This window comes from Crocodylus siamensis, chromosome 1 (genome assembly GCF_052110815.1).
Source record: "Crocodylus siamensis isolate JL-2025a chromosome 1, ASM5211081v1, whole genome shotgun sequence".
Lineage (NCBI taxonomy): Eukaryota > Metazoa > Chordata > Crocodylia > Crocodylidae > Crocodylus > Crocodylus siamensis.
Window position 1 is genome coordinate 252,660,542 of NC_143395.1, and position 22,744 is coordinate 252,683,285.

Genomic DNA, 22,744 nt, shown 5'->3' on the forward strand with positions numbered 1-22,744 from the left:
ACAATAAGAAATTTGATCACCATCCTCTGCTTTGTATCCGTACAATTCAGCAGCTATTTCGCACAGCTGCTACTGTACTGCCACCTGTTGAATAACTTCAGGGACAGGAGTGGGAGGTTCATGTGCTTGAGGAAAAATTCTCTCACCAACCTACATGGCTAGCTTGGGAGTTAGTTGCTTACAATGGTCAATGCATAGTATAAGTCTAGGAGCTGTTCAAAAAAAGAGAGCTTTTTTCCTGGGGAAAAAATATTAAGCATATTTTTTAAAATTCTAACTTGACTAAACTGTATTACAAAAGCACATAAAAAGTGCCAAGTGAAGGTAATTATGAACATATTGTCTTAAACACTGAAGTGCAAGAAGTATTGCAGAGTAAAGCTTTGCTGGCATTTAATAAAATGCTTACATATTAAAAAAATAAAAATATAATAAGACTGCATAATTCAAGGACTTGGAAATGGAATACAAGTCATATTTTTGAGAATATGAGAGCAATTATCAAAAGTTATTACATGATAGCTATGTGAAATTGGTTGACTGGTCAATAAGAAGTAGATGGAGACAAGTGTTCATATAACAAATGATAATTGGCAATAATTACAGCTCATTAATTATATGAGTATAGAAAGAAAACTACTACACTTACATCAAACGACTCTAAATTAAACTCTGAATAGGTATAAAGATGCTCACCCATATGGTCTTCCAGACAGGAATGGGACCAAAATCTGAAAAATAATGACCAGGCAAGACACTTATTCTTTATATTAAACAAAATCTATGGATCCACAGAATGTTTGTCTTTATTAATGTCAAAACAACACTTTTCACGTGGATAAAGTTCAGTTAACACATGAACACAAAAAAAGTTGTTGGCAAGAACTACTGTTGAAAATATATCTGCTAATCTAGGTTTATTTGAGAGTATTTGCATATGCTTTAGGTTCATTGTACTTTAGAATTTTTTCTCACTGATTTTATTTCTAAAAGATACCTTATTTGGGGATTTATTCAACTATTGAAATATTTGTTTATTTTTCATCGCTAATGGGAATGCTTAATATTTGAGCAAGTTGTATTTTTCAACGAAAGCAATAGAGTTTGGGGAGAACAGGGAGAAATAGCTTATATTAATTAGACACTGGTATTGTATATAAAACAGCTGCCTATCTACTTATGGTTGTCATGCTTAATAACAGGTGGTGGGTGGGAGGAGTACTTTTTCCAAACACTAACCCCCAAGTTCTCCATTTTCAAGTCACTACAGCAGTGTCAGAGGGATGGAAAAAGTTATTCACGGTGTATTGTTTATACAAATTAACATGGTCGCTTTATTGATAACTAAAAGAACCCATGGCAGAAAACAAGCCCACTCTCCAAAAACTCCAGCTTCTGAAAATTTATTGTCTAATTACTAGTCACCTTTACCAAAGAACAATGATTCATCAGTGCTGTCACTCACAGGGAGGTTTGGAAACGAGGGTTACATGTAAAGAATCTGCTACTCTTCTCCTTTCCTCTCCTTCCTCCTCCTCTCCCTGCCCCCAAACACACAAATACACACATATTTTGGCTTTTTTGTTTTTTAATTTTCAAAATGCGTATTTTAATTGTTTAATCCTTGGCAAACCACAAGGGAAGAAAATACAAAGTCAAGTATCCTGAGCTTTGTTGCATCATAATTTTCACAACAAATAGGATCCAGTTGAATTCCCCTAGTCTAGTGGTTCTCCACATTTCCAGCTCAGGACACCCCTCATTAGACTTGAGGCACCTCTTCGAAAAAACCAGCTTTTAGTTTTCACTCCTTTCTTGACTACGGAAATGTAATAGAGCAATTCCTCTGTTGTAAATAACTCAGAAAGACCATAGCAAGGCCAGAATGCTTTTTGAAATTGCTAAGCGTATTTCATGTTTGTAGGTATAGTGACTTACTGTGCAGATGCCATGGCATCCAAGTTGAGAACCGCTGTCTTAATCTTTCTATTTTCATGTGTAAATCCAGCCTTCCTCAGCTGACTTCCACAGAAAAAAGGGCTTCAGCTCTCTCCCTTCCCACCCCACCAGAAGGATCTTGAATTGGGATCTTTGTAGGGGAAAGTAAAAGAACTGATGCAATAAATGGGTCTGAGATGGGTGGGGGTGAAATGACATAGTGGTTCTGTCTCCCCCATTCTTCAAGCACTGCAAAGGTTATGTTACTTGTACCACAGGGCCATGGAGGGGCCAAAGACACTATATTGCTAAGGGAACAAACGGAAGGGTTCCTCTCTGAATGGATAACGCTAATGTATAGAAGTATGAATGTCTGCATAGATGACCCTTGTCTTCCTATGTGTCTCCTTTCACTATTATAGATCCCCACGTTCCTCCAAGTTACTGAAAGGAAATTGATGAAGCAAAGTATTAAGAAACATTCACTTTTTTTCTCATGAATTTAGCAGAATAGGTTTGCTTAGTAAATTTAGGAGATTTCCAGGCAGTCATCCATAAGACCAATAGGTCCGCCCCGCTTGCTTGATCTTTCCCAGCCCCCCTTCACCTCCTGTCTCTCACCTGCCACAACGCTGATGCTGTTTCTTGTTGTGAGGGATGGGCTCTTGGAGACAGTAGCCTGGTCTGTTTGGTCAGGCCAGCCTCCTACCTATGTCCCTTGCCCTCCTACAGTGCTTTCCCTCTAAGAAGGTCCTCCTGTAGGTTTCTGAGAGCTTGTTAGAGCTCCAGCTATCACAATCTGGGGCCCCTTTTTCCCTCTGGCTACATCCTCCACTTTGGTCCACTGGTTAAGACCTCAGCTCCTGGGTATTGGCCTTGCCTTGACAGCAGCCCCTTTGGGGAGCAAGGAGGTTCAGTCTCAGTAAGCCAGTTTCTGCCCCTTTGGCCACATAGCAGGGGAGCACACCCTGGCACCTCTGTCCATGGCCTGCTCCGCTGCTGTAGCCACCACCCAGTCTTCCAGTAACAAGTTCAAACAAAACAAAAACACAAGCCAGCTGATTCATAAAACAAATATTCTCCCTCCTTGGGGTAAATGTTGCCCACAGGCCCTACCTTCATGGTAGCCTTCATCCCCAGGTCCCCTGGGGGTCTGTTGTCAGTCAGTCTGTTGATTGGTTGATTTCCAACAGCCCCTCATTCCCAAGAGCTCCTCTCCCTGCAGCAGGCAGGCAGTGCTATCCCTGCATAGTCAGAGGCTGGGCTTAAATCCCACAAGCCCAGTCTCCCTCCTACCATGTGACAGGGTCTGCTGCACCCAGTGACTAGGTGCAGCTAAGTTGCTCCATTAGCCGGCTGGTTTTATTAATCCCGGGCTTGGTCCACCTGAGATAATACTCCTATCTTCCTTTCCTGGCCCTGAGTTTCCTATCCCTTTAAGCCTCGTGAGTAACAGGGGCAGGGGTTTCTCGTTACAGCACCTTTTTGCTGTGAGGGTGAGACAGCATTCTTACAGGTGAAACTAGATGAAAAGAGCATGTAGAACCATTAGCAGCTCTTAGGGAGAGAAAGCAAGCATGACCAGAAAGGAGCTTTTAAGAAAAAAATGTTCAACTATTTGATCAGGACAAGGTATTATAGAGGCATTTGTAAGAGATGTATGGACCAGATGAAATCCAGACAGAGAAGTGGTAAATTCCACAAGAATATAGTAAATTGTAATGTCACAGACCATTACCTCTGTATTTTCTATAGCATTCACCAGTAATAAGATCTAAACCAGTTTTAAACAAGTTTTCATGGTAAAGTCCAAAGTGAAGTTTTTCAGATCTCCTGAATTCCCTGGCAGTAGGTTTCTCTCAAGTAAGACGGGCAAGCTTTTTTAGTCAAAGTCTTCTAGCAGTCTTTTAAAGATAGGTAACTTCTGGGTTAATTCAAGTTCCTCTGTATTGTCCAATTTCAGCAGGTTATGGGTGGAGTTGCACTTCCAGATCTGCCTGTGTCTTTGCCCATTAATGACTTTAACAATCAGAGCCGATGTTTGAAATGACTTCATAAGTTGAGAAACATGTTCACAGAAGCCCAATGTGTTGAGGTGGCAAGTGGTTACGATTCGTACAAGCTGGAATCTTAGCAGTTCTTCCAAATTCAGTGAGTTATAGTAATCAAGTCTGTCCAATCTGGACTCCATAAGTATTTATGGTACTGTAACTAAGACTTCATAGCAAGGATGGAATAAGCAATAACATTTACAAGCAGATTGAAGACAGAATTTGCTGTTTTTGCATCACTGCTGCATATTGATAATAAGTCCCTGAGGCCTCCTGCCACTTTAATGGAAGAGTGGGTTTGCACAGAGGCATAGTGTGGCTTGTGACCGCCCTGGGCTGCAGCAGTGCATGAACAGTATCACAGACTGCACTGTCAGGGCACATTGGGAGCCAGCCCAGCACCACAGCCACTTCTATTTCCCACCCCCTCACCTTCATTATGCTTTTGGATTTGTATCTACCTGCTCAATATAAAAGTTGAGGGCCATGTTACTTGAAACATATTCCCCTGCTATAGAACATATTTTAATCATATGTAGGTTGTGTTGGTATTAGTTGTCCTTCATCCAGGATCTGACTCCACAATGGGACTCTGTTACTTCCTTCCATTAGCATGGATTTCTTCTGTGGAATAAAAAATATAATGTGTTATATATGGTTGTGTATTATATAAGTATCTTGATCAAAGATATGGAGGATGGGGAAAGAGAGAGAGAATAAGTCTGTGGATTAAACGGTGGCTTCTACCCTTGTCTAGAGGAAGTCATGTTTTAATACCTGACAAACCTGTGTTTGTGCTGTGGCAGTCTGAAAGTATGTAAGACATACAAACTCATAGAAGTTATAATTACTCAAACTTATACAATGATCCAGTTCCCCAGGAACCTTTCCTCTGGAGCCCACCTCCAGAGCTCCTGAAATTCAAGGATGCCAGTCTGAAAAAGGAACTAGCAACTTCTTCGTTATGCTTTTTTACCTCTCACTACATTTCCACAACACCCAAGCAGTAGCCCTTCCATCAGGATTTCTGCAAATGTGATTTAAATGAACTCTCTCCAAATCTCCCTTTCCCTTTTCCTCAAGCCACTTTGATGGAGCATCTGTAAAGTAAAATTATGAGTATATAATATAACATTCAAACCAGGACTTCCAAAATCAAATTAACCCAACAAACTGTTAAATTGAAATCCCATATTTTTCCAGTTTACAAATCAGTAGATCTTTATGAACACTCATGCTGCTTTAGATTTCCAAAAAGCCTTGGAATAGCTTAGATCTCTTCAAGTGGCTCCTTTAAGATCTAATTTATTGACACAAAAAATAAAATGGGACAAAAATGGAATAAAATAAAATGTACAAATAAAATATACATAGTGCTTCACTTAATCAGAAAATTCTTGACTATGATGGGCAAAGGGAATCTTTGATAGTATAATGGGAAAAAAAGAAAGCTTGTGGGAAACCATAGCAATGCTTACCTCTTCGACTTCATTACTTAATAAATATGCACATTATGTTCACAAGCTGTACAGCAATGGCAAGTCAGGATTCTTTACAAGTGAAGCTGAGGTCAGGGTCTCAATGAGTGCATGCATTGAAAGAGCTCCTGCCATGAAGAGCCTGCAATCTAAAGACAGGACAAAGAAGGATTTTCCCCATAAATAAAATGAGATGCACATTAAAAGCCAGATCCCATAAAGATTTAGATACCTAATAAGTTAGGTACCGACATCTTGGGGTATGATCCAGAATCCTCTGTGAGGTGACTACACACTCTCTACACACAGAATGGAAAGATTCAATGTTAATTTTCATTGAATAAAATACGGAAGCTGTGCTGGGAGCAAGGAACAGAATACAGGACTACCCCTCCTGGGCAAATTCCCTGTCCACAAGACTATAGAGGCTCGGTCCTGCTGTCTCTCTAGCTCAGCTTCAACAGGAAGTTTGGAGAGTACCCTGCACAAACTAGCCAATGACTTGTTGGTTAGGAAATTCTCCAGGGATGTGAAGGTGAAGGTTTGAAACTCCCAGACAGAGGAATGAATGCAACCAAGGTTTCTCATTTTTAAAGGAAGAGTTCTGTTCTAACCAGGATGTTATTATATAATCACTGTAGCAGGGGTGGGGGATGGCTCAGGGACAGAAAAGCAAGAACATGGTAGTTCTTCCAACAGTTGTATTTTAATAGAAATGGCAGCTGTTGTGTCACTTTGTAAACGGAATATGGCCAATGTGCATTAGGTATGCTCTAAGTACACCTCCCAAACGTATACCTACTTTGTGAATCCTGATACATTTGATGTGTGCGCTGAGAAGCTGCAGTAACATCTTAGAGCCTAGCAAGGTTGGCATGGCAGGAAGCATGATTGTGGGGATCAGATCCCATTACACCTTTAAATGAAGTCTCAGTGGCCTCTAGGTCAGATTCAAAAAAGGCCTATGTGCCTAAATTTGGTCTTCGGTGAATTCAGGTGCCAATGTCCAACCCTGTAATCCTGTAACTCTCCACTTACTTGTTGCCAAACTTGGATAGTTCCTAAACTCCCTATGCATCTCCCTGTTTGAACATAATGTTTCCCAGGTGCCTGTGCACACAGCTAGAAGAGCTCCAGTTTTGACAGTCCAACCGTGCATAGCAGGATGCATGATTCTGAGGTCAAGTGTTAGATCCCAAATGTGCCATATTTGCCACTGCAGGCAAACATTTGCAAGTTGAAGGCCAGGTACGCAATAATCAGCTGATTGTCCACTTAGCTGGGGGGACAACACAGAAGAGGAACCAGCCCCAGTGCGGTTCCCCCCAGGCCAACACTCAGCTGATTGTTGGCTAAGTTGGAACCATACTGGGGCCACTTCTAGACCCCGCTGCATCTCAACCCAGTCAAACAGAGCAGCTCAGCTTAAGGTTTAAAGTCCCAGGCAGGGAAGATACAGAGGTCCCCCCCACCCAGGACTTTAAGCCCTATGCTGAGCACTTCTGGCCTGGCAACCTGGTGAGAAGCCTCCTCCACAGTGCACCGAGCTACCCAAGCAGAGCTACTTAGCCCAAACTGCTCAACACAGAGTATAGAGTTCCCAGTTGCTGTAAGCCTCTGCTTGCTGGCACTTAGCTGCATAGCCAATGCTGCTGCACATGGGGTTTAAAGTCCTAGCAACATAAGCTGAAGGCTTCCCCCACCTGCTCCCATCAGCATTCTGTGCCTCCTTACACTGGACAGCCTTACCAGAGCTTCCTGGCACAGTTTAAAGTCCCAATGCAAAGGAACAGAGGCTTCCCCTACTCCCCCACCTCCAGGGCCCTTCAGCTCCATGCCCAGTAGCTGTGGCCAGGCCTTTTGACTTCCCCCTACCCAGCTTCTGACCAGGCCAAAAATCAGGTGACTTTCAGCCACCGCCTGCATGTTAAATTGAAGGCACCATACAATGTTGAACATTTTCATGGCTCATTCCCCATTCTATGGTACCTTAAATCAGGTGCACGTGTAACACCCTATTTATGCCACAATTAACAGGTTAACATAGAGGAGACCAAGTGACTGGTTACAGATTACATTGGAAGTGTCATGTTAAGCCATAAAACCAATTACTCTGAGTTCCACTCCAGTTCCTTAAGCACAAGGCCATTTTTCCTTTATCTCCGTAGTTTCAAACACTAGAAAACTGAGTAATTGTTCAAGACTGGATTCTGTTCCCCTTTAAGATTTGCGTAACACTTTCCTAGAGAGTGCCCCATGACTGAGACCACTTGTGGAATCAAGTGAGAATGAATTAATCAGAATCTGGACTTTCAGAATTTAAAAGGTCAAAATCATTCTTATTAGCAATTGCCACAACCAGAAACCTGTTTCAGCTGATGGATAGCAGAAACCTGACTGCTTCCAGAACAGGGTAATTTCTGTTTATATATTTAGCTCTTGTTTAAATTTTACCATAAAAAAAATGTTTCTTTCCACACAGCATACAAGACATTTTAAGAAGCATATTAGGTTGGAGAATATGATCTTTAGACTTGCCTGTTGTGCATTAAAGTCTAGCTTTCAGTATGGTTTATGAATTATGACTTCAGGTTTTTGTCCCCAAAACTACGGAAAAGAGATTTGCTAAGTCAAAAAGATTTTTAGTTCATATTTTATTGAAGTTCTCTATAGCAGCAAAGCAGACAAATCAAAGATATTAAAAATTATAAAAAGTTAGCACCTGCTAGCAAGTAGAACTACTCAGTCTCTGGGAAAGGAGTTCCCAGCTCTCTTCTAATAGTAATGACCTATTTTAGAGAAGATATTTCAGAATTATTGGAGAGATCAGAATCGGAAAAGATCATTTAGGAAGCAAACTTAAAAGGTGTTTTAACCATGTTTGGACGCAATTTCAAGAGGTTAAAAATGATGCCCAAAACTAATAAAAAGTATGGTTTGAGTTTTCTTTAGTCTGCCTTGACCTTAAGAATAACTACAAACTGCGAGAGCCCTTCAACTACACTAAAAAAGAAAAATGTCCTTTCAGCTATGCTTTGAGGGCTTTAGAAAACGAATCAGCAAAGTTTTATAGACTTTGAAAGTATGAAGTTAGCCCAAATCATTGGTTTTCAACATGGACTCATCAAAACATTCTGAAAGTATTTCCATTATCAACGGACTAATAAATTGTACAATCATTTTTTTAAAATAAAAAAGGCTTTTCAATTTCAAGGCTCATCATTCAAAAATATCTTGTGCTATCATCTTTTCAGTTTCAATAAAAATTATCTCCTGAGATTATAGATAGGCTTAAAATAAGAGGTTACAACCAGCTTTCAGTTAAAAGTCAAATTCTAATAACTAAAACTCAGTGGTTAAAAAAACAAACTAGATTTATACCAAAGGTATAGCATCAAGAAAATCTGAACAAAATTGCAAGCAATTAATTGAGAATGCCTTAAAACACTGATTTTGCTTTAAGATTGTTTTCTTCCTCTAGCTTATATTACTCCATTAAAATGTCCAGATAGTTAAATTACCTCTATCACTTGTGAACAGTAAATCTATTATTCTCTATGAAGAGGATAAACTATTAAACAAATTTATGAAGAAATTCTGATAATGCTATCCCCATATTCATTTTTGGCCATGAGGAAGAATCACATTATGTTTCTGTTCCTGCTCCGATCAATATCAGCGGTAATTTTTGGCCATTAACTACAGTAAGTTCAGGAACAGACATTATATCACAGCATATGAGATCATGGGAAAGCTCCCATAGAGTTCAGTGTACTTTGGACCAAGCCATATGTGCTTATATGACTCTGTTGCCTCTATTGGAAGGTTGCATATTAGAAGGCATCTTACTGGGGTTTGGGCTCCTAACGCTTGCAGTTTTAGAACTAAAGGAACATCAACTTTGCACTTATATATAGCTACTTAACTGTTATTTTGATCCCTATTGTAAATCCAAAAAAGAGATAGTATGGGGAAAAAGGAAAACAGTAAATCCTTCACAATTCCTTGTTCATTAGATTTACCATTAGAATGCATCTAGACACGTCGGAATAAATTGTGTACTTTCTATAGATTAAAGTCTGTTTAAATGGCATCTTTCTTATGTTTTGTCATCCATGAACAGCGCTCAGTAAAGTAGTGCAAGACTAGAATGGGGTTCATCTTTGTAGCAACAAAGTAGACCTCTTGCTTTCACCTCGGCTGTTGGATTGGCCAGATCTACTAACATTCGAAGTCTCTGGAGCCAAAGCTAAATGTCTCAACTGTTTAGCCATCTCCTCCATAAACATCAAGGCAGCTGCTATACTCAGACCACACATCTTCAAGTTTTTATCCCTCCCTACCTTTGAGAGCTAAAGACCCTTTCAAACCAAGAGTCTTATATAATCATATGGTTTCAGGATCTGAGGACCAATACCTAGAAGATAAAAGTACTCAGTGCCTTTGATAATTAATTATTTTCTATTTATATGCCCCAAATTAAATATGGGACCAGTGTACAGAAGACTTACTATATCATTAAGTATTCATTTCCTTACACTTAAATATTTTGGATGTGGAACTGCATTGTTGTCATTTAGCTGATCTTAGTATTTTTTTTTTAATGAGACATTCTTTTAGAAATATAACTGGAGCTTTCAAAATAATGAACCAGATGACAATCTATTTTCACTGGTGTGAGTTATAATACTTTTGGATCATATAACCCTTCATTGATACGGGTTGTGGCCACAGCTAGGAAATTGATCAGGGAGAAATTCAGACAACGCATGCTTTGCTGGTGATACCATATTTTCAGTGCCTTAAAAGAACTGTACTAACTTTGAAAATAAGCATTTTCCTAGATACCTCCCCAGTTCAACAGAATTAATGGATTAAAAATCATCTGCAGTAGCACGATCTGATGACTTGCAGTACAGTTACAAACAGGGAAAGGCAAAATGAAAAAAGCCTGACAGCCTTCACAACAGATTAAATACCGAGTCTACACAACCCACAATTGTCTTGTCGTTCCTCTCCACCACCTTGGTTATAGTATCCCTAATTCTACAGATTAGCATTTTTTCCAGTTGTGCTGCCAGGTCTCTGTGCAGGTCTGTGGAAGAACAGAAGGAATATTATCCCACTTTCTTCTCACTGATCTCCTGGGATTAATTTTAATAAGACATATCCAAGCAGTTCAGCTCTGGATAAAAAAGTAATATGAAGAAGAATAAATAGCAGCTCTACACAATGTATTCCCTTTCTGGTTAGTCTTGTTACAGAGTTCTGATCATGCCGTGTGTGTGTCAGTCTCTCTCTCTCTGTCCCCCTTGCCTCTTGTTTCCATCACTAGTAAATGATGATTTGCATGTATTATTATTAGTAGTAGATTCAAATGTCGAAGCCAAGCTATCTGAAGGAAGGAAAGTACAGTGTGTAAAAAAAAATCCAGTCTGATTGGAGTTTTCTGTTTTCCTTGGCTATTTTCTTAAGCATGCTCTATATTCTGAGAAAAGAAAATGAGGGGAATTTACTAAAAGTCGTTGGTTATGAGTCACCTTCATGACTTATAAAGGGTCTCAAGTTGTTTGGAACGGGCTTTCTTCACCTAACTTGTGCTGCAAGGATATCAGGGCGACCAGCCAGACCAACAGACCTGCTATGGCAACTGCTGCTGCCTCAGTTGCTTTTTTTTTCCTTCTTTGTTTCATTTCTCTCTCTCTCCCTCTCTTTTTTTTCCTCCTTCTTCAGAAAAAAAAACCAAGCCCAGTGACCTTGGTTAACATATGCGATAGAACAAAGGAAGTCTGTGGCCTCCTCACTGCATTGGTTTTGCTTGCATCTTTGTGCAAAGAATCTGTGCCTCAGCAGGTAGGTTTTTTTTTTTTTCCCCCTTATGAAAATAGCATGTGTTATAGGAGATGTGGAGCAGGCCAAGGGAGGGGACCCTGGGAGAGAGTTCAGAAGCTTAAATAGTTGGCACAAGGCTCAACTTCAGAAACAGATACAAACGCACACATACAGATATCAGTACAGGGATTAAACTTCACATAGCCAGAAACACACACACACAGGTATGCATACTTTACAGAAACATGTATTCAGTCTCATCACTGACTTGGCAATAGATTCATTTCTGTTGCTAATTTAAGGTATATCAGACAGAGGCAAAGCAGCCACATGAAAGACTTTTTTGATGCTTTCTAACTCCTTTTTGCTTTCCACACTCACACTTATTTTTAACTCATTTTTAGATGTGCAAAGGTGACCAGGTTATATAATATGGGCTTATAACTGACATTTTATAAGAGGCTTATGACTTAGACACAAGTATTCCTTATGGTCTACATTTAGTAAAAGAGAGTCTGATATGTGGGGGAAAATAGCTGTTTTATAGATGTTTTGAATTTTTAAATTTTAGAGGTAAATAGCTACGAATTAATTCTGGATCTCATTTTACAAACATTACACTCAAAATATGATTCATTTCATACACCCAAGTGTGCTTGTGTCATTTGGGTAAGACCTTTTTCATTTTTTAAATATAAATGTTTGAAAAGTATGTTTATACAGGAACTGTTTACAACTCATTCAATATGCATATCCATTAACAAAATAGCAGTTCCATGCCGAGCATTGAGACCTTATCTTGTAAAAACTCTGATGTTTACAACTCAGCCATAAAAATTTGCTCTGGACTGAAGTGTGGCATCCAGTCCCTCAACTTAGCCACTCACTTATTTTACTTTTTTAACATGATAATTTTTATTTATAAAAATCCAAATACAAAAATTATAGGAATACATTCTAAATGATTCTCAGATATTTTTCCATAAGGTTAAACAGATGGTCAAGGAAGTGTATTTAATATTTGAAAATTAACCTCTGGAGGCAAATGGCTTTTCCCCATTAACACATTTTTCTTTAAAGCTTTTCCACTGTTTGAAGTAAATCTATGTTTAGTCAAGAGAAAGGAATAAATATATATAATTAAATACTTTGCAGAAGATTTTTAAAGAGTACTATATTCTCTCTAAATCAAAAATTGCAGTCTTTCTTATAAATATATATATGGAGGATATATATAACTTATACCCAAAAAGTCAAAGAATAGAGTCACTGTGCAAGTTTAATGCCCACTTTCTAAATGCTGATATGACTAGGACTTCAAGTTTCTTAACTGTTTATATCAGAATACATGATCATTAAATTATTGGCCCAAATATAAGTTGTTAAGCCAAAAATCTCCCCTGATACTGGCACTTTTCACACACAATTATTGCCAAACAGATGGGGGGTACTAAGTCACAATGTACTTGCATAAACTGCATTAAGTTTTAGCCTTGACAAAAAACTGACACCATAAGATAGGGCCTTGGGTTAAGTTACTTTTCCGCAAAGACAGACATAAGGTATAACTGAATATTAGGAATGGGGGAATCTTGTCCTGGGCTTGCCAAGCTTGGCAGAGGAGAGAAGTGTTGGGAAAGGGCTATAATTTTTTTTCCTTTGAATTGTAAATATTAATGACAGTCAGAAATTGGCAGCAGCTGATCGAATTAGTCATGGGTGTCAAGTCCTCTGAAAGCTTTTTGCACCTGCCAACACATCTCATCCCAAGTATCCAAACTCCTATGATTGTTTTTCTCCCCTTAGTGGGAAAAACACTCTGCTGCATAGTAAAAAAGTAGTAGATTAAGGTCATGCTTGTGACTGCTCCCTCATTTGAACTCAGATATGAAGAAGCAAAAAAACCCAGCATACTTTAGGAATCCAAAATTCACCGAGCTCATGGGTGCCTCTATTTACTTCAGTGAGTCTGAACCTGCAAACACATTTGTAAGCTATTTGTGTATGTATTTTCACAATTTGGCCTTACCCCTTCACATTCAACCATTGAAAACAGGATTTGAAACAGAATTATTGGTCAACCATTTAAAGTAGCATCACCACAGGCAATGCTATAACACATTTTCTGCCAAACGTGTTTCACCTCTAACCTGACTCAAATGCTTTGGAGATTTGGAAGATGAACATCAGAGACATAAGATACAAAGTGTTTTGAGTTTCTCCAGAGTGTTAACTGGTCAATTTAAATATTTTAAAACAAAAGAAGAACACCCTCAATTTCTGGGTTTAGGGCAATAGTATGCAACCTTTTTACACTCAAGGCACCCCTCCATAAATTTTTGGAATTGAGTTGTATCTCATTTCAAAAACTAATTTATTTATTGCAGTGCTTACTTCCTTGTAGAAGGGCAGGGCAGGGGAGTGACCAGGCACAAAAGTATCTGAGTTTGTGCTCATCTCCACACACCTCCTTATTTCTTCACACCTCAGCACCCTTCAAATGACCTGGTGGCACCTCAGAGTACTGCAGCACTCTGGATGTGTATCACTGGCTTAGCATAACTGATTTTACATGAAAATGTGAGGTAAAATTATGATCCATCTCAGTCTATGGCAAAATTTCTATTGACTTCAGGGGGCCTAAGATTTTTCTTATAATGTTTAGAACTCATTAATTTCAGAGCAAAGTGTGATTGTGATTTGATCTCCTATGGTTGACTGTATTAGTATTTTTTTTAACCATCACAAAGCACTGAAACTGCACACAGCCCAGATGTGCCAGCAGACTAAATATCTTTGCCTTACGCTACAGACTATGTAGGTGACAACTTGGCTCCTTTGAAATTGATGGGAGTTTTATTTCAACTTTAATGGGATCAGGATTTGGCAAATCAAAGTAATAACACACAACCCAAAGCATTTGCATTTCTCTGCTTCTATGCTTAATAATACTAATCTGAAACTTACACATAATCAGCTTAAATACTTGAATTTTACAAACCAAGGAACAGGAAAGTCCTAATACAATACAGAAAAGAAAGCATGGGATCTTTAAAAAGTATCGAGTAGTAGCTAAGATCAATTAATTTTTCAGGGCAAATCAGAGCTGACTGCATCCCATCAAAAACAGCAGGGATGTGGACAGAGTTAAACAGTTGTCAATGTACAGCCTATATAATATACAGAGATCAGACCTCCTTGAGTTAAAAATGTTCAGGTTGGAAGCACTGTGTGCTTCTGGTCTTAAAATGGAATAAGGCTGTTCCCTTGAGGTACTGGCCCCACAGAGAAGGCTAGCAAAAGGAAAAGGCATCAGGTAAAGGAATAACAAGTTATTTTCTTGAATACAAAAATAGCTGACAAACCATAATAATTTTTTTAAAATGGGCCCAATTCACTCCTCTGTGATTTCTGCAGTTCTGAGTAACTTCAGTGGAATTACGTCAATGATGAATTTGGTCGCTTGTGATACATCCGCTGTTAAACAAACTCATCTTAAATGTCCAGCTGTATGTATTTTAGAAGGGAAAAGTCCTTTGCTGCATCTGAAATGAGGAGGCAGTTTAAACGTTGAGGAATTGAATATTTCACAAGTGCATAGAAAAATGTATAATGCTCTAGTAGGCAAGTGAGTAACACCGGGCTAGTTACAGCAGTGCATTGTGTAGTTGTAACTGCAGTAATGAAATACGGCCACTAAGTCTGGCTTTTCTAGTCAATGGCAGAGGTCCCAATCCTAAAATGTTTACTCAGGCAAAACTTTCCTTGAAGCTGATGGGGTTTTCACTATATATAGAAGAAAGTGTAAATGAGGTACCTTTCTAAGTTATCACAAGGATATAAGCTGTTCAGATTCACACAGGTATGTATATTTCTCTATTTAAACATAGTTTCATACATATCTCTACATACATGTATGTGTAGGGGAAACAATCTCATATGCATTTGCTAATTTTATTTTCATATTTATTTGTTTTTTATTAAATTACTTAGCTCAATTACCTACCTGCTAAGCACCAACAGTTTTCTTGAGTTGTCATGGCAGAAGTGGACAGAGGATGCAGGTAAAAATTGAAAGAAAGGAGGTAAAAACAAAGGCTGTAAATTGCAGATGTTTATTTAGAGGTAAAGGAAATAACCTGCCATAACAAGGAGAATTGATTCAATTGTGAAGTTTTGAGCTTGAGGTAAAACCTATCTTTTGACAGGAATGAGATAGTTGGAGGGGGAAATAGTGACTGGAGAGATTAGTAGCTGGAGTGGTTGTGTCAAAGAGGCAGGTGAAAGGATTAGAGGGTGAACAAGCCAATTACTCTGGTGTCACTAGCAGGAGGAAAGGATGTTGACAAAAGGATGATGACAGTCACACCAGATTTTATTCATCTTTTCTTTGAAATTCTGTATGGGGGAAGGAGAGGGAAGTAGAATATTTAATTTTATTTAAGCATGGGTGAAAGGAATGGATCATTATTTCCATTACCTGAAAGGCCACAGTTTTTATGGCTAAGCAAGAAGACATCCTCACTTGCTTGCTCATGTAATGGAAATCAGACAGCTGTGCAAACGGCTGTTACAAAGGCTCAGCAAGAGGAAGCATTTGTCATTTCTGACCACTTCCTCATCAAGCAAGATAATTTATCTTCAGAGGCAAAGGCAAAACCTTTAACAACATAATAGGATCTCTGCAGTTTCTCAAGCAATATTTAAATGGCTGGGATCTCCATTCTGTGATGTGAGTGCCCAAGATCAGTCCCATACTGACATTCTCTGGGCAGTGGGGCAGCTGAGCACGGCAGAGAGGGACTCCCTGCTGGCCAACAGTAGCCTGCCCTCCAGTGACAGGCTGGAAGATCTGACCTTGACCTACACTAATCTCAGGATCCAGCTCGCTCCCTTTTTTCTCCAGCTTTGCTTACAACCAAGCAGTGGTATAGGATGTGCACGCTTGCATGTACTTGTAGTTTAGCAGCCTTCAGAGGCTACTGAAGAAACCTGTCCCAAGAAACTTGTTCACTGTCTCACCATTTCTTCAGATTCAGTAAGCTAAGGGACAAGCTGGAAAAGGAAAAGCAATTTCAACAAGCTGTTGAGATTTGCCAGAGACACGATATTGATTTGTTTTCTGTGGATGTCAATAGCTTTGTGTGCATGTTGGGCAACAAAGGTAAATATGAAATAGGGAATTCAATACAGAAATTAAATTACTAGAATGCCCTCACATTTGAAGTATCAGTTAGTGTGGATCATTTGCCCTAAATAAAAGACCTGATTGAAAAGCTTACCAATGATCCCCATCTCTTGGGGGCACCGACATATTACAGGAAATTTAGAATTTTTTTCTTTATTGCCTGTAAGTGCAAATATCACCCATCAAGTCTCATTCAGAGAAAACTCCTACTGAAGTCAGAATAGAACCTTAATCATAGTTTTAATTCTTGGACTGGAAATTTCCAAACCACTGCTTTTTGCCCACCACACATGTATGTTCACTTTGGAATTTTTATTGCCTCTCTCACTTGATCACAAATAATCTTAGCTGGTTTCACTTAAAGTGGTATAAAGCAGAAGGTAATTTCCCTAAAATATCTAAATTAGGTCACAGATTCTTACCATGACATTTTAACTTCCCCTTACCACTCGTGTTAGTAAGTGTATGAAAGTTGAGTATTGCTAACATATTGAAAAGGATCTCCAAAACTATGCATTTTATAGAAAGGATTTTACTGATCTATTGTGATTTTGGAATAAAATGGTAATTGGCTGGAATAAAAAAAAAAAAATACCAAATCAATTACACCTGACCTCCACCCAAGAGACAATACTTCCTTTGAAAAGTGCAATAAATCATGCCAGGAGCAAAAGAAGAGTATCTTTTTTATCTCTTTAGTAGGTGAATTTACAGTTAAATATACACTTTCTCTGACAGTAGTTTATAACCTATTATACAGTGTTTTATTCCTAATTTTTATCTTTGCAACATAATTAGTTTTCAGATTGTTCATAGATGGGTATGAGGCATAAAGCGCCATAACAATTACAATCAACTTAGTAAATAGTTTTCTATCCCTTCCTACCATTATTAATTTTCAGCATCAAGGTATGAACATCTTGAAAGCCTAGAACAAGCCTCCAATGGACAAAGGGCAACAGAAAATAATGGGGTTATTTTCCACCTAACTGTAAATCTCTTTTCCTCCTACTGGGAATGAAAGTCTAGTTCAGAGATATATTAATCCTAGACTTGTAATTGGATCCATACAGTGGTCTGAATCTGTCTGTTGCCTAATGACTTTAGGGACTATGTGGATAAGGGCTTTATTTGTTGTTATTTAACCAGGAATCAGTGCATATTGATGAGCTGATAATTTTTATAGCTGTATTTCTTGTATTTAGAACCTGCAATAGTCATCTTTATACACTTAAATTAAAACAATCAATATTAAAGTTATGATCACTATAGCCAATCATTGATCATAAGCTTATTCTAGATGCTTATTAGTTTGAGCATTTCAATGCATGCTAGGAACCTCTCAACTTTTTTTCCAAAAAAACCCAAAAATAAATTAGACAGGGTAAGTAGTATAGCACCTGAATCTTGTTCTTTAGTCCTACATTACTAATATTCTTGCACAATGCAAGTTTAACAGAAAAAAGATGACAAAAAAAGGAAAGTGATGAGATAGAAGGAGAGAGAAGATAGGAGAGAGAACTCAGAACATTTAATGGATTTATTTATTCTACTTTGGAAAAATTACTTTAAACACAAAGACTTTTTTATGAGATGTTTCTTTAGAATTTAACAATAGTCCTTTTTATTACTGTACATGGTTTCTCCGTGTTAAAATTTATTAGATGCATTTCTCTTTTTGTATTGTAGGTAAATCAAGGGGGAAAAAAGCAGTGGTTTCAGTTCTTTGTGGCTCACGCTGGAGCTCTTCTGTAGGCTGTATGTTGTTAATGCTAATCGTGATAGGGGTTTTACCTCTGACTGACTCCTACATGTTAGCATTAGCACTGTATGATGCCTCTTACCAGAATTCACATGGAAAAAAAACAAAAAAACCTGCCACCGTGGGAGGGAAGCAGCAAGTATGAATGAGTCACTACTATGCTGGGAACATCTCTCCTCTGTATGTAAAAAGAAGGGTCGTTTCAAATACAGGCATGTTTGCTAAAATAGATCAGTTTAGAAATACTGGAACAAAAGGAAAAAGCAGATTCATGCATCAATGAATCTTTAGCAGAACTACATTTAAAGTTCAGCAACATACTTTTTAATTTTACCCTACTGCCATTCATGTTTCCATTTTCTTCCCACACGAGACATTTCATTACTTAATCTTCCCCTTCTCCAGGGCAGAAAAAATGATGAATTCAACCTTTGGCATGCCCAGCTGTGCTTTCTACGCATTTTATGAAATGTTTGTTCACACAGGAGATTTGACTAACAAAAAATACTTTAAACTTGACTTTTACTGTTGAATATTCAAAATGAGCTACTTTTTTTAGAACATTGGGATGAAGTACACCTACTCTGGGATCTCAGCTGCTCTCAAACCTTATTGGAGCCTCCCAACCTGTTTGTTTGCCACTATTACCATGTTTTGCAGATGGAGAAAATGAGGCACAGATATGTTAAAGGTACAGTCACACAGAGAGTGAGTGACAGAACCAGTCTTTCTTAATCCCCAGTCTCAGTTTTACTGAACCTGATTAAAACCCCACAAAAATATGTATTGGGCACATCTACATGAGACATTTATTGCAGAGCTGACTAATTAGTTCTGCAATAAAGTTTCCACATCCACACATGGGGCTCTACTGTAGCAACTATCAGTCCTCCTGGATCATGGTGTACTTAAGAGTGCCATCCAGATCTCTGATGCATATGCCTGGGAAGGAATTTTTGGAACAGTGGAGGCTGCCCAGACCTTCCATCTTGCCTTTAGGCCACTGAGACAGAAACCAAAGACCAGACTGAGGCCAAATATTTGGTCTTCATGGCTGTAGCTGTACATGTGTCAGAAAATAAAACCCAGGTCTTGTGTGGTAGACAAAGAGTCTACCATTGAACCACAGGGGATTCCTGGGACCTTATCAGGCTGCAGTAAACTAATAAACTTTCCCATAGGTTAATACTTGCAAAGTTTATTAGTTTAATACAGCCCCAGAAGCTCCCTGTGGTTCAGTGGTAGAATCCTTCCCTGCCACAGAGAAGACCTGGGTTTGGTTCCCAGGCAGGGAATCAAACCTAATCCTGTGGCAGAGTTTTTTCCATGCATAGCAATGCACAGCAATGCACATGTAGATGCTGACAGAGCTGACTGGAACACAAGGGGGCTTCAGTGCAGGGCCTGCCTACTAGTTAGCCTTCACACTAGTTAGCCAGCCTCTTTGCAGCATGCTAAACTGGGGGAGCAGCCACAGGCTGCTCCACCCAGCTGAAGTGTCCAGGAGCAATAAACTATGACACAAACTGCACCAGAGTTTATTGCTTCAAATTAATTGCATGTGTAAACATGCCCAGTGTTGACAGAGAGATAAGAGAAGTAGCATTTAAAGGTGAATCTGCAATTATTGTGAAATATGTCACATGTACAATATTTAAATAAGCCCTTGATCCTGCACACACTTGTAAACATAACCTTGCCCTTGAAAGTACTTTCATCAAGCTCAGTGTTTCCTCTTGTATCTCATACATGCAAACATTTTCTGAAGTGAGGTTTAAGATTACAGGATAGGTGGGAATGTTTAAAATGCTAATCAGGGACAGTAGTCAAATATGATTTCTCCACAACACTCAGAAGAGATTCTAATTTTTTTTTAAGTCAGGTATGGCCCCTATTATTCATCTGACATTTAAGTTGTTTTATTAGAGGAAGTGAGAAAGGGAGAGAGAGGTCATTAGGAAGTTTAGGATTTTTCACTTTAAGATTTGGGGAAATTACATAACAGCCTCCTCTTACATATTAATGACAGAAAGATGGTGATGCAGGAAACCAATCCAAAGAGGTCATTAATACCAGAGCAGTTAAGGATGCAAAGTGTTTCAGGTCCATGCTTCCACTTCTGCAGCAAGGATGACTGGAGCATGTCCCTGCTACCCCATGCTCAGGCTCCTATTTCATTGCTTAGAACTTTTGTGTACATATATTTTACATTAGAGCAGCAATGAACCTACATTTTTTTCCCTATAGAACAAAAGATTCTTTGCCCATCAGATTTGAAACAAAGATGAGTTCTGGCAATTTTAGTGATACAATAAAATCATACAAGCACAAGGGTAGAAGGAATCTCAAGGGTCATTTGAGTCCAATTCCCTATACAAATATAAGAATTGCTATTCCAAAAGCAACTATGGTTTCTGGGCCCCTTTGGCAAGCAAGTGGAGTATCTCATGTTTTCTCCCTGAGAGCATTCTTCATTGTTTCCTTCACTTGTGGGTCCACTTTGCTTTGAAACTTGCAAATTGGCTGAATTTGGGTGACATTTCTAGACCATCCCCCAGTACCATACAGATTCTGTATCCCATTCAGAAAAACTCCACTATAAAGCCAAACAGTCCAAAAATCACAAAGCAGCATTATGGCCATCTCTGCAATTTCAATTTTCCCCAGTGACTGGATTACAGTATTGTATTACACAATCATGTTCTATTATCTTAATTGATAGGGCTCACTGAAAGAGGCAGCAATTCAATATTTCTTTTCATCCTTATTGATTAGCAACACACTTCTTTGTGCCTTCTTTACTGCCCAGCAGTCAAAATCTGCAGCAAGCAAGGAATAGTTTCTCTTTATAGACTTTTCATCAAGATCACATCCAAGCACCTTAACCTTAATTAATGTATTTTGACTTGACCCTGAAGAAGTATTCTGCAATTAACAGGCTAGCTAAAAGATAATGTGCTAACCACTTATCCCTCCCAGTCCAGATTTTACAACTGGTCTTAGCTCATTAGTCAGAAATGTTTATGATAATATGCATGCCTTCTCATCTATATGCCAATAAATATTCCTTAACCAGGAGGAAGGTCTTCCCATTCACTGATCTGACTATGACTAATGTACACCTTACAGTGTGCTGTTTTCTCTCTGTCAAGTATTTTTGGTCCTGCAGATATAAATAAGAGCACTACACCATTTGCCTATATCTCTTTCTTTGCAGATCCAATTCCTTGGTTGAGAAACATGTTAGGTTAGCTATTATGTTAGTGGGAGCTGAATATGCTTTTCTTTTTTTTTTTACTCTGAAAAATGTTAATGCTGTCCATGACTGGGGTTAAATCTTATGAAAAGACCACAGCATGATAGCATTCCCATTTTCAGATGGTGGTTGCTCTTCAAGAAATATCCATTATATAGCCTCTTCCAAACACCACATACCAAATGCATTATATTGAGCTCCTACGCATGGATTCCTCATAAAATTGAATAAAGTTAAAAAGACATACTTCCAAAAAGTTTGTTGACTCGAAGTGAAATAATGGTTGCATTGTGTACAACTGTACAGCACTGACACAATTACTGATGATTAATAAAAGGTTTGCTTCTTACCGTTGCTTACTGCAGATCAAAACAGACTGGGAAGCACTAGCCATGATCCACAACACTCAAGATTTGGTAGTGATGCAAAATAAGGAAGACAGCTTTCACCTCTTCAGAGTAGTTTATAAAAAGGAAAATAACACCTGACAGAAAAAAATTATCGCCCATATATAATGCAGTTAAATTGAAATCAAAGTCAGAAAAGACTATTAAGAGCTATGAATGCATGGATTAAAACATTTTTGAAAGGGAATAACTGCTCTGAAGGCCCTACCCAGTCACAGTGCATATGCAAAGTTAGTTTGACAGGAGGCACATCCCTAGCACCCCCAACCTTCACTCCTAAAATATAATATTTGGATTTGACTAGAACAGAGAATCAGAACAGAGGTTAGCGCTACCAAATGAAGGTCCAGAATGGACATGTTCCCCATGGCTAACTCTGAAATCTCCTACAACTTCTGTGCTTTGGAAGAGCTCTTCCATTTCACGTCCCTCACCTTTACTCACTGTTGTTTCCGTGCAACTTCAATTCTTTGCCCATGCCTTCCCCACCATCTGCCATTCTTTTCTGCGTATTCCACTGTGTCCCTTCTAATTGCCTTCTTTCCATGTTTTCACTTGATCCTACACTCACTCTTCCACTCCCATAGCTCATGAAGAGGTGTCCCAAGTGAAGGGTGAGCTGAAAAAGGCCACTGAGCTCCCCTGGAGTTTATGGAAACAGGGGCAGTAGCTACAGGAAAAGTGGTAGTATTTCCTTATCTCCTTTTCCTCCACAGAGCTGGAAGCAGGTTCACTCCTGGGGCTGCATATACAGTGTAGCCTGCACTCTAATGAATACTGAAGTTAGCTGTAAACAAAGTAGCTTGCATACTTGGAAGCAATCTAGCTGCAG

The 22,744-nt window shown here is 38.8% G+C and overlaps 1 protein-coding gene across 1 annotated transcript in view; it reads right to left on the reverse strand.

Moving 5' to 3' along the window:
* Window positions 1–14,136: 14,136 nt before the first annotated feature.
* MRPL39 (mitochondrial ribosomal protein L39) overlaps window positions 14,137–22,744 on the reverse strand; it is a 39,769-nt gene continuing 31,161 nt past the window's right edge. Inside the window, exons 11-12 of the mRNA XM_090060252.1 lie at window positions 21,856–21,989; window positions 14,137–14,844 (exon numbers count right to left, since the gene is read on the reverse strand). The gene's annotated coding sequence lies outside the window, so the exon portion shown is untranslated. The remainder of the gene's footprint in view (window positions 14,845–21,855; window positions 21,990–22,744) is intronic.